This window comes from Aegilops tauschii, chromosome 4 (assembly GCF_002575655.3).
Source record: "Aegilops tauschii subsp. strangulata cultivar AL8/78 chromosome 4, Aet v6.0, whole genome shotgun sequence".
Classification (NCBI taxonomy): Eukaryota; Viridiplantae; Streptophyta; class Magnoliopsida; order Poales; family Poaceae; genus Aegilops; species Aegilops tauschii.
The window spans coordinates 23,254,050-23,267,924 of record NC_053038.3 but is presented as its reverse complement, the minus strand read 5'-3'; positions in this window follow the sequence as shown (position 1 = coordinate 23,267,924).

Here is a 13,875-nt window from a genome sequence, read left to right as displayed (position 1 = left end):
ACTATGCTCAATTCTATCAATTGCTCGACATTAATTTGTTTACCCACCGTAATACTTATGCTATCTTGAGAGAAGCCACTAGTGAAAACTATGGCCCCCGGGTCTATTTTCCATCATATTCATTTCCCAACAACTAGCTATTTCTATTACCGTTTATTTTGCTTTCTTTACTTTTAGTCTTTATCATAAAAATACCAAAAATATTATCTTATCATCTCATCAGATCTCACTTTTGCAAGTGGCCGTGAAGGGATTGACAACACCTTTATCGCGTTGGTTGCAAGGTTCTTATTTGTTTGTGTAGGTGTGTGGGACTTGAGCGTGGCCTCCTACTGGATTGATACCTTGGTTCTCAAAAACTGAGGGAAATACTTACGCTACTTTACTGCATCACCCTTTCCTCTTCAAGGGAAAACCAACGCAGTGCTCAAGAGGTAGCAAGAAGGATTTCTGGCGCCGTTGCCGGGGAATCTACGCACAAGTCAAGACATACCAAGTACCCATCACAAACTCTTATCCCTCGCATTACATTATTTGCCATTTGCCTCTCGTTTTCCTCTCCCCCACTTCACCCTTGCCGTTTTATTCGCCCTCTTTTTCCGTTCGCCTCTTTTTTCGCTCGCCTTTTTTGTCCCGTGTGCCGTCATGGATAGTCCTTTAGCTACTCCTTTGTCTCCCGAGAATGAAGTTCTTAATTTTAAACAAAGGGAGGGAGAAAATCTAAAAGATGCTTGGTACAGAATTTGCAATGCGCAAAATAGATCTACTAGGAAGCAATCTGAAGGATATATGCCCTAGAGGCAATAATAAAGTTATTATTTATTTCCTTATATCATGATAAATGTTTATTATTCATGCTAGAATTGTATTAACCGGAAACATAATACATGTGTGAATATATAGACAAACAGAGTGTCACTAGTATGCCTCTACTTGACTAGCTCGTTAATCAAAGATGGTTATGTTTCCTAGCCATAGACATAAGTTGTTATTTGATTAACGAGATCACCTCATTAGGAGAATGACGTGATTGACTTGACCCATTCCGTTAGCTTAGCACTCGATCGTTTAGTATGTTGCTATTGCTTTCTTCATGACTTATACATGTTCCTATGACTATGAGATTATGCAACTCCCGTTTTCCGGAGGAACACTTTGTGTGCTACCAAACGTCACAACGTAAATGGGTGATTATAAAGGTGCTCTACAGGTGTCTCCAAAGGTACTTGTTGGGTTGGCGTATTTCGAGATTAGGATTTGTCACTCCGATTATCGGAGAGGTATCTCTGGGCCCACTCGGTAATGCACATCACTATAAGCCTTGCAAGCATTGTGAATAATGAGTTAGTTGCGGGATGATGTGTTATGAAACGAGTAAAGAGACTTGCCGGTAACGAGATTGAACTAGGTATCGAGATACCGACGATCAAATCTCGGGCAAGTAACATACCGGTGACAAAGGGAACAACGTATGTTGTTATGCGGTCTGACCGATAAAGATCTTCGTAGAATATGTGGGAGCCAATATGGGCATCCAGATCCCGCTATTGGTTATTGACCGGAGACGTGTCTCGGTCATGTCTACATAGTTCTCGAACCCGTAGGGTCCGCACGCTTAACGTTACGATGACAGTTTTATTATGAGTTTATGTATTTTGATGTACCGAAGGAGTTTGGAGTCCCGGATGAGATCGGGGATATGACGAGGAGTCTCGAAACGGTCGAGACGTAAAAATTGATATATTGGACGACTATATTCGGACTTCGGAAAGGTTCCGAGTGATTCGGGTATTTTTCGGAGTACCGGAGAGTTACGGGAATTCGTATTGGGCCTTAATGGGCCATACGGGAAAGGAGAGAAAGGCCTCAAAAGGTGGCCGCACCCCTCCCCATGGTCTGGTCCGAATTGGACTAGGGAAGGGGGGCGCACCCTTCCTTCTTTCTCCTTCCCCCTTCCCTTCTCCTACTCCCACAAGGAAAGGAGGAGTCCTACTCCCGGTGGGAGTAGGACTCCCCCCTATGGCGCGCCTCTCCCCTTGGCCGGCTGCCTTCCCCTTGCTCCTTTATATACGGGGGCAGGGGGGCACCCCAAAGACATAACAATTGATCCTTGAGATCTCTTAGCCGTGTGCGGTGCCCCCCTCCACCAAATTACACCTCGATAATACTATTGCGGAGCTTAGGCGAAGCCCTGCGTCGGTGGAACATCATCATCATCACCACGCTGTCGTGCTGACGAAACTCTCCCTCAACACTCGGCTGGATCGGAGTTCGAGGGACATCATCGAGCTGAACGTGTGTAGAACTCGGAGGTGTCGTACGTTCGGTACTTGATCGGTCGGATCGTGAAGACGTACGACTACATCAACCGCGTTGTGATAACGCTTCCGCTGTCGGTCTACGAGGGTACGTGGACAACACTCTCCCCTCTCGTTGCTATGCATCACCATGATCTTGTGTGTGCGTAGGAAAATTTTGAAATTACTACGTTCCCCAACAGTGGCATCCGAGCCTGGTTTTATGCGTTGATGCTATGCATGAGTAGAACACAAGTGAGTTGTGGGCGATATAAGTCATACTGCTTACCAGCATGTCATACTTTGGTTCAGCGGTATTGTGAGATGACGCGGCCTGGACCGACATTACGTGTACGCTTACGCGAGACTGGTTTCACCGTTGCGAGCACTCGTTGCTTAAAGGTGACCGGCGGGTGTCTGTCTCTCTCACTTTAGTTGAACCGAGTGTGGCTACGCCCGGTCCTTGCGAAGGTTAAAACAGCACCAACTTGACAAACTATCGTTGTGGTTTTGATGCGTAGGTAAGAACGGTTCTTGCTAAGCCCGTAGCAGCCACGTAAAACTTGCAACAACAAAGTAGAGGATGTCTAACTTGTTTTTGCAGGGCATGTTGTGATGTGATATGGTCAAGACATGATGTGATATAATTTGTTGTATGAGATGATCATGTTTTGTAACCGAGTTATCGGCAACTGGCAGGAGCCATATGGTTGTCGCCTTATTGTATGCAATGCAATCGCCATGTAATTGTTTTACTTTATCACTAAGCGGTAGCGATAGTCGTAGAAGCAATAGTTGGCGAGACGACAACGATGCTTCGATGGAGGTCAAGGTGTCACGCCGGTGACGATGGTGATCATGACGGTGCTTCGGAGATGGAGATCACAAGCACGGTGCTTCGGAGATGGAGATCACAAGCACAAGATGATGATGGCCATATCATATCACTTATATTGATTGCATGTGATGTTAATCCTTTATGCATCTTATCTTGCTTTGTTTGACGGTAGCATTATAAGATGATCCTTCACTAAATTATCAAAGTATAAGTGTTCTCCCTGAGTATGCACCGTTGTGAAAGTTCTTCGTGCTGAGACACCACGTGATGATCGGGTGTGATAGGCTCTACGTTCAAATACAACGGATGCAAAACAGTTGCACACGCGGAATACTCAGGTTAAACTTGACGAGCCTAGCATATAACAGATATGGCCTTGGAACACGGAGACCGAAAGGTCGAGCGTGAATCATATAGTAGATATGATCAACATAGTGATGTTCACCGTTGAAACTACTCCATCTCACGTGATGATCGGACATGGTTTAGTTGATATGGATCACGTGATCACTTAGAGGATTAGAGGGATGTCTATCTAAGTGGGAGTTCTTAAGTAATATGATTAATTGAACTTAAATTTATCATGAACTTAGTCCTGATAGTATTTTGCAAATTATGTTGTAGATCAATAGCTCGCGTTGTTGCTTCCCTGTTTTATTTTTGATATGTTCCTAGAGAAAATTATGTTGAAAGATGTTAGTAGCAAAGATGCAGATTGGATCCGTGATCTGAGGATTATCCTCATTGCTGCACAGAAAAATTATGTCCTTGATGCACCGCTAGGTGACAGACCTATTGCAGGAGCAGATGCAGACGTTATTAACGTTTGGCTAGCTCACTATGATGACTACTTGATAGTTTAGTGCACCATGCTTAACGGCTTAGAATCGGGATTTCAAAGACGTTTTGAACGTCATGGACCATATGAGATGTTCCAGGAGTTGAAGTTAATATTTCAAGCAAATACCCGAGTTGAGAGATATGAAGTCTCCAACAAGTTCTATAGCTAAAAGATGGAGGAGAGTCGCTCAACTAGTGAGCATGTGCCCAGATTGTCTGGGTACTACAATCGCTTGAATCAAGTGGGAGTTAATCTTCCAGATAAAATAGTGATTGACAGAATTCTCTAGTCACCATCACCAAAGTTAGTAGAACTTCGTGATGAACTATAGTATGCAAGGGATGACGAAAGTAATTCCCGAGCTCTTCGTGATGCTGAAATCGACGAAGGTAGAAATCAAGAAAAACATCAAGTGTTGATGGTTAACGAGACCACTAGTTTCAAGAAAAGGGCAAAGGGAAGAAGGGGAACTTCAAGAAGAACGGCAAGCAAGTTGCTGCTCAAGTGAAGAAGCCTAAGTCTGGTCCTAAGCCTGAGACTAAGTGCTTCTACTGCAAAGGGACTGGTCACTGGAAGCGGAACTACCCCAAGTATTTGGTGGATAAGAAAGATGGCAAAGTGAACAAAGGTATATTGGATATACATGTTATTGATGTGTACTTACTAGTGTTTATAGCAACCCCTCAGTATTTGATACTGGTTCAGTTGCTAAAGAGTAGTAACTCAAATCAGGGAGTTGCAGAATAAACAGAGACTAGTAAAAGGCGAGGTGACGATGTGTGTTGGAAGTAGTTCCAAGATTGATATGATCATCATCGCACACTCCCTATACTCTCGGGATTAGTGTTGAAACTAAATAAGTGTTATTTGGTGTTTGCGTTGAGCATGAATATGATTTGATCATGTTTATTGCAATACGATTATTCATTTAAGTTAGAGAACAATTGTTGTTCTGTTTCCATGAATAAAAACCTTCTATGGTCATACACACCAACGAAAATGGTTTGTTGGATCTCGATCGTAGTGATACACATATTCATAATATTGAAGCCAAAAGATGCAAAGTTAATAATGATAGTGCAACTTATTTGTGGCACTGCCGTTTAGGTCATATTGGTGTAAAGCGCATGAAGAAACTCCATACTGATGGGATTTTGGAATCACTTGATTATGAATCACTTGATGCTTGCGAACTGTGCCTCATGGGCAAGATGACTAAAACGCCGTTCTCCAGAACTATGGAGAGAGCAACAGATTTGTTGGAAATCATACATACAGATGTATGTGGTCCGATGAATATTGAGGCTCGTAGCAGGTATCATTATTTTTTGACCTTCACAGATGATTTGAGCATATATGGGTATATCTGCTTAATGAAACAGAAGTCTGAAACATTTGAAAAGTTCATATAATTTCAGAGTGAAGCGGAAAATCATCGTAACAAGAAAATAAAGTTTCTACGATCTGATCGTGGAGAAGAGTATTTGAATTACGAGTTTGGCCTTCAGTTAAAACAATGTGAATTAGTTTCACTACTCACGCCACCTGGAACACCACGGTATAATGGTGTGTCCGAACATCGTAACCGTACTTTATTAGATATGGTGCGATATATGATGTCTCTTACCGATCTACCACTATCGTTTTGGGGTTATGCATTAGAGACAGCTACATTCACGTTAAATAGGGTACCATCTAAATCCGTTGAGATGACGTCTTATGAACTGTGGTTTGGCAAGAAACCAAAGTTGTCGTTTCTTAAAGTTTGGGGTTGCGATGCTTATGTGACAAAGTTTCATCCTGATAAAGCTCAAACCCAATTCGGAGAAATGTGTCTTCATAGGATACCCAAAGGAGACAGTTGAGTACACCTTCTATCACAGATCCGAAGGCAAGACATCCGTTGCTAAGTATGGATCCTTTCTAGAGAAGGAGTTTCTCTCGAAAGAAGTGAGTGGGAGGAAAGTAGAACTTGATGAGGTAACTGTACCTGCTCCCTTATTGGAAAGTAGTTCATCACAGAAATCTGTTCCTGTGACTCCTACACCAATTAGTGAGGAAGTTAATGATGATGATCATGTAACTTTAGATCAAGTTACTACCAAACCTCATAGGTAAACCAGAGTAAGATCCGCACCAGAGTGGTACGGTAATCCTGTTCTGGAGGTTATGTTACTAGACCATGTCGAACCTACGAACTATGAGGAAGCGATGATGAGCCCAGATTCCGCGAAATGGCTTGAGGCCATGAAATCTGAGATGAGATCCATATATAAGAACAAAGTATGGACTTTGGTTTACTTGCCCGATGATCGGCAAGCCATAGAAAATAAATGGATCTTCAAGAGGAAGACGGACGCTGATAGTAGTGTTACTATCTACAAAGCTAGAATTGTCGAAAAAGGTTTTCGACAAGTTTAAGGTGTTGACTACGATGAGAGTTTCTCACTCGTATCTATGCTTAAAGTCTGTCTGAATCATGTTAGCAATTGCCACATTTTATGAAATCTGGCAAATGGATAAACAAAACTACATTCCTTAATGGATTTATTAAAGAAGAGTTGTATATGATGCAACCAGAAGGTTTTGTCAATCCTAAAGGTGCTAACAAAATATGCAAGCTCCAGCGATCCATCTATGGACTGGTGCAAGCATCTCGGAGTTGGAATATACGCTTTGATAAGTTGATCAAAGGATATAGTTTTATACAGACTTGCGGTGAAGCCTGTATTTACAAGAAAGTGAGTGGGAGCACTACAACATTTCTGATAAGTATATGTGAATGACATATTGTTGATCGGAAATAATGTAAAATTATTCTACAAATCATAAAGGAGTGTTTGAAAGGAGTTTTTCAAAGAAAGACCTCGGTGAAGCTGCGTATATATTGGGCATCAAGATCTATAGAGATAGATCAAGACGCTTAATTGGACTTTCACAAAGCACATACCTTAACAAGATTTTGAAGTAGTTCAAAATAGAACAGTCAAAGAAAGAGTTCTTGCCTGTGTAACAAGGTGTGAAATTGAGTAAGACTCAAAACCCGACCACGGCAGAAGATAGAAAAAGAATGAAAGTCATTCCCTATGCCTCGGCCATAGGTTCTATAAAGTATGCCATGCTGTGTACCAGATCTATTGTATACCCTACACTGATTTTGGCAAGGGAGTACAATAGTGATCTAGGAGTAGATCACTGGACAGCGGTCAAAATTATCCTTACTGGAATAAGGATATGTTTCTCGATTATGGAAGTGCCAAAAGGCTCGTCGTAAAAGGTTACGTCAATGCAAGTTTTTGACACTAATCTAGATAACTCTAAGTCTCGGTCTAGATACATATTGAAAGTGGGAGCAATTAGCTAGAGTAGCTCCATGCAGAGCATTGTAGACATAGAAATTTGCAAAATACTTACGGATCTGAATATGACAGACCCGTTGACTAAAATTATCTCACAAGCAAAACATGATCACACCTTAGTACTCTTTGGGTGTTAATCAAATAGCGATGTGAACTAGATTACTGACTCTAGTAAACCCTTTGGGTGATGGTCACATGACGATGTGAACTATGGGTGTTAATCACATGGTGATGTGAACTATTCATGTTAAATCACATGGCGATGTGAACTAGATTATTGACTCTAGTGCAAGTGGGAGACTAAAGGATATATGCCCTAGAGGCAATAATAAAGTTATTATTTATTTCCTTATATCATGATAAATTTTTATTATTCATGCTAGAATTGTATTAACCGGAAACATAATACATGTGTGAATATATAGACAAACAGAGTGTCACTAGTATGCCTCTACTTGACTAGCTCGTTAATCAAAGATGGTTATGTTTCCTAGCCATAGACATAAGTTGTCATTTGATTAACGAGATCACCTCATTAGGAGAATGACGTGATTGACTTGACCCATTCCGTTAGCTTAGCACTCGATCGTTTAGTATGTTGCTATTGCTTTCTTCATGACTTATACATGTTCCTATGACTATGAGATTATGCAACTCCCGTTTACCGGAGGAACACTTTGTGTGCTACCAAACGTCACAACGTAAATGGGTGATTATAAAGGTGCTCTACAGGTGTCTCCAAAGGTACTTGTTGGGTTGGCGTATTTCGAGATTAGGATTTGTCACTCCGATTATCGGAGAGGTATCTCTGGGCCCACTCGGTAATGCACATCACTATAAGCCTTGCAAGCATTGTGACTAATGAGTTAGTTGCGGGATGATGTATTACGGAACGAGTAAAGAGACTTGCCGGTAACGAGATTGAACTAGGTATCGAGATACCGACGATCAAATCTCGGGCAAGTAACATACCGGTGACAAAGGGAACAACGTATGTTGTTATGCGGTCTGACCGATAAAGATCTTCGTAGAATATGTGGGAGCCAATATGGGCATCCAGGTCCCGCTATTGGTTATTGACCGGAGACGTGTCTCGGTCATGTCTACATAGTTCTCGAACCCGTAGGGTCCGCACGCTTAACGTTACGATGACAGTTTTATTATGAGTTTATGTATTTTGATGTACCGAAGGAGTTCGGAGTCCCGGATGAGATCGGGGATATGACGAGGAGTCTCGAAACGGTCGAGACGTAAAAATCGATATATTGGACGACTATATTCGGACTTCGGAAAGGTTCCGAGTGATTCGGGTATTTTTCGGAGTACCAGAGAGTTACGGGAATTCGTATTGGGCCTTAATGGGCCATACGGGAAAGGAGAGAAAGGCCTCAAAAGGTGGCCGCACCCCTCCCCATGGTCTGGTCCGAATTGGACTAGGGAAGGGGGGCGCACCCTTCCTTCTTTCTCCTTCCCCCTTCCCTTCTCCTACTCCCACAAGGAAAGGAGGAGTCCTACTCCCGGTGGGAGTAGGACTCCCCCCTATGGCGCGCCTCTCCCCTTGGCCGGCTGCCTTTCCCTTGCTCCTTTATATACGGGGGCAGGGGGGCACCCCAAAGACATAACAATTGATCCTTGAGATCTCTTAGCCGTGTGCGGTGCCCCCCTCCACCAAATTACACCTCGATAATACCGTTGCGGAGCTTAGGCGAAGCCCTGCGTCGGTGGAACATCATCATCGTCACCACGCCGTCATGCTGACGAAACTCTCCCTCAACACTCGGCTGGATCGGAGTTCGAGGGACGTCATCGAGCTGAACGTGTGTAGAACTCGGAGGTGCCGTACATTCGGTACTTGATCGGTCGGATCGTGAAGACGTACGACTACATCAACCGCGTTGTGATAACGCTTCCGCTGTCAGTCTACGAGGGTACGTGGACAACACTCTCCCCTCTCGTTGCTATGCATCACCATGATCTTGCGTGTGCGTAGGAAAATTTTGAAATTACTACGTTCCCCAACACAATCTACTTCCGTTCTTCTTCGCAATTTTTATGTAGGAATCACTCCTTGGAATAGATATATTCTTGATACCATTACCGGAGGAAATTTCATGGGTAGCCTTACTTTTGATTCTTATAATGCTATGATAGATTTGTTTGGCCCCCCACCTCTTTTGGTTAATGGAACTATTTTAACTTTGGAACATGTGATGCAACGGCTTGAAATTATTGAAAATAAAGTTGCCACCGTAGAGTTGATTGAAAATTTGGATAGAAAGATCCATAACCAAATTACCCAATACGGATCTAAGTTAGGAGTTGCTCTTAATTTTTTTAAAGAAAAGGAACCTATGGTTACAGAAAAGATAGATCAAGATTCCACTAGAATTGATAAAATTGAGGATATTATTACCAACCTAGGATCTGCCTTTTCTTCCGTGAAAAACACTCCTTCTAATGCTAAGATTGCCAAATTGATGTATGTTCCTAAAAATAAGGGTGAAACTTCTAGTAAGGGAAATGCGGACCTCAAATCCATAAGTGTTCACCCCAACTTTTTCGCTATCCTTAAGGAACCTTTTGCTACAAATGATTTTTTTGATTTCGTGCCTAAGGTTTGATTATTAATAAAAAGGAAGAAACTCCTAGGGGTGATAGGCATCTTATTGAAGAATTGCCTACCAAAGATGGCAATACTTAGATCTATCCTTGCTTTTATGCCTAGCTAGGGGCGTTAAACGATAGCGCTTGTTGGGAGGCAACCCAATTTTATTTTTGTTTTTTGTTTTTTGCTCCTGTTTAGGAATAAATATTTGATCTAGCCTCTGGTTAGATTTGTCTTTGTGTTTTAATTAGTGTTTGTGCCAAGTAAAACCTATAGGATCTTCTTGGATGATAGTTATTTGATCATGCTGAAAATTCCAGAAACTTTCTGTTCACGAAAACAATTGTTAAAAATCACCAGAACGTGATAAAATACTGATTCCAATTGCAGCAGATCAATAAACAAATTATCTAGGTCGTCCTATTTTGTTAGATTTTTCTGAGTTCCAGAAGTTTGCGTTAGTTACAGATTACTACAGGCTGTTCTGTTTTTGACAGATTCTGTTTTTCGCGTGTTGTTTGCTTATTTTGATGAATCTATGGCTAGTAAAAGAGTTTATAAACCATAGAGAAGTTGGAATACGGTAGGTTTAACACCAATATAAATAAATAATGAGTTCGTTACAGTACCTTGAAGTGGTGTTTTGTTTTCTTTCTCTAACGGAGCTCATGAGATTTTCTGTTAAGTTTTGTGTTGTGAAGTTTTCAAGTTTTGGGTAAAGATTTGATGGATTATGGAATAAGGATTGGCAAGAGCCTAATCTTGGGGATGCCCAAGGCACCCCAAGGTAAAATCCAAGGACACCAAAAAGCCAAAGCTTGGGGATGCCCCGGAAGGCATCCCCTCTTTCGTCTTCGTCCATCGGTAACGTTACTTGGAGCTATATTTTTATTCACCACATGATATGTGTTTTGCTTGGAGCGTCTTGTATGATTTGAGTCTTTTCTTTTTAGTTTGCCACAATCATCCTTGCTATACACACCTTTTGAGAGAGGCACACATGATTCGGAATTCATTAGAATACTCTATGTGCTTCACTTATATCTTTTAAGATATATAGTTTTTGCTCTAGTGCTTCACTTATATCTTTTAGAGCACGGTGGTGGTTTTTTTTATAGAAACTATTGTTCTCTCATGCTTCACTTATATTATTTTGAGAGTCCTACAAAACAGCATGGTAATTTGCTTAAATTATGAAACTAGTCCTAATATGTTAGGCATCCAAGATTAGTAAAAACTTTCTTATAGGTGCGTTGAATACTAAGAGAAGTTTGATACTTGATAATTGTTTTGAGATATGAAGATGGTGATATTAGAGCCATGCTAATTGGGTAGTTGTGAATTTGAGAAATACTTGTGTTAAAGTTTGTGATTCCCGTAGCATGAACGTATGGTGAACCGTTATGTGATGAAGTCGGAGCATGATTTATTTATTGATTGTCTTCCTTATGAGTGGCGGTCGGGGACGAGCGATGGTATTTTCCTACCAATTTATCCCCCTAGGAGCATGCGCGTAGTACTTTGTTTCAATAACTAATATATTTTTGCAATAAGTATGTGAGTTCCTTATGACTAATGTTGAGTCCATGGATTATACGCACTCTCTCCCTTCCACCATTGCTAGCCTCTCTAGTATCGCGCAACTTTCACCGGTACCATACACCCACCAATTACCTTCCTCAAAACAGCCACCATACCTAACTATTATGGCATTTCCATAGCCATTCCGAGATATATTGCCATGCAACTTTCCACCATTCCGTTTACTATGACACGTTCCATCATTGTCATATTGCTTTGCATGATCATGTAGTTGACATCGTATTTGTGGCAAAGCCACCGTACATAATTTTTATACATGTCACTCTTGATTCATTGCATATCCCGGTACTCCGCCGGAGGCATTCACATAGAGTCATATTTTGATTTGTAATTCTTGAGTTGTAAGTAAATAAAAGTGTGATGATCATCATTATTAGAGCATTGTCCCAAGTGAGGAAAGGATGATGGAGACTATGATTCCCCCACAAGTCGGGATGAGACTCCGGACGAACATAAAAAAAAGAGGCCATAAAAAGAGAAAAGGCCCAAAAAAGAGAGAGAAAAAGAGAGAAGGGACAATGTTACTATCCTTTTACCACACTTGTGCTTCAAAGTAGCACTATGATCTTCATGATAGAGAGTCTCCTATGTTGTCACTTTAATATACTAGTGGGAATTTTACAATATAGAACTTGGCTTGTATATTCCAATGATGGGCTTCCTCAAAATTCCTTAGGTCTTCGTGAGAAAGCGAGTTGGATGCACACCCACTTAGTTTCTTTTGTTGAGCTTTCATACACTTATAGCTCTAGTGCATTCGTTGCATGGCAATCCCTACTCACTCACATTGATATCTATTGATGGGCATCTCCATAGCCCATTGATACACCTAGTTGATGTGAGACTATCTTCTTATTTTTTTGTCTTCTCCACAACCACCATTCTATTCCACATATAGTGCTATGTCCATGGCTCACGCTCATGTATTGCGTGAAGATTGAAAAAGTTTGAGAACATCAAAAGTATGAAACAAATGCTTGGCTTGTCATCGGGGTTGTGCATGATTAAATACTTTGTGTGATGAAGATAAGGCATAGCCAGACTATATGATTTTGTAGGGAGAACTTTCTTTGGCCATGTTATTTTGAGAAGACATGATTGCTTTGTTAGTATGCTTGAAGTATTATTATTTTTATGTCAATATTAAACTTTTATCTTGAATCTTTCCGATCTGAATATTCATGCCACAAATAAGAGAATTACATTAAAAATTATGCTAAGAAGCATTCCACATCAAAAATTATGTTTTTATCATTTACCTACTCAAGGACGAGCAGGAATTAAGCTTGGGGATGCTTGATACGTCTCCAATGTATCTATAATTTTTGATTGTTCCATGCTATATTATATTCTGTTTTGATGTTCAATGGGCTTTATTATACACTTTTATATTATTTTTGGGACTGACCTATTAACCGGAGGCCCAGCCCAAATTGCTGTTTTTTTGCCTATTTCAGTGTTTCGAAGGAAAAGGATATCAAACGGAGTCCAAACGGAATGAAACCTTCGAGAACGTGATTTTTGGAACAAACGTGATCTAGAGGACTTGGAGTGGACATCAAACCCTCGTGGGCCCCTCGTAGCTCTCCTGACCGACCTGCTTCGCCTATATATACCTACGTAAACCCAAACCATCAGATACGGAGCCAAAACCCAATTTCCACCGCCGCAACCTTCTGTACCCGAGAGATCCCATCTTGGGGCCTTTTCCGACGCTCCGCCAGAGGGGGCATTGATCACGGAGGGCTTCTACATCAACACCATAGCCTCTCCGATGATGTGTGAGTAGTTTACCTCAGACCTTCGGGTCCATAGTTATTAGCTAGATGGCTTCTTCTCTCTCTTTGGATCTCAATACAAAGTTCTCCTCGATTCTCTTGGAGATCTATTTGATATAACTCTTCTGTTTGCGGTGTGTTTGTCGAGATCCGATGAATTGTGGGTTTATGATCAAGATTATCTATGAACAATATTTGAATCTCCTCTGAATTCTTTTATGTATGATTGGTTATCTTTGCAAGTATCTTCGAATTATCAGTTTGGTTTGGCCTACTAGATTGATCTTTCTTACAATGGGAGAAGTGCTTAGCTTTGGGTTCAATCTTGCGGTGCTCAATCCCAGTGACAGTACGGGAAACGACACGTATTGTATTGTTGCCACCGAGGATAAAAAGATGGGGTTTATATCATATTGCTTGAGTTTATCCCTCTACATCATGTCATCTTGCTTAAAGCGTTACTCCATTCTTATGAACTTAATACTCTAGATGCATGCTGGATAGCGGTCGATGTGTGGAGTAATAGTAGTAGATGCAGGCAGGAGTCGGTCTACT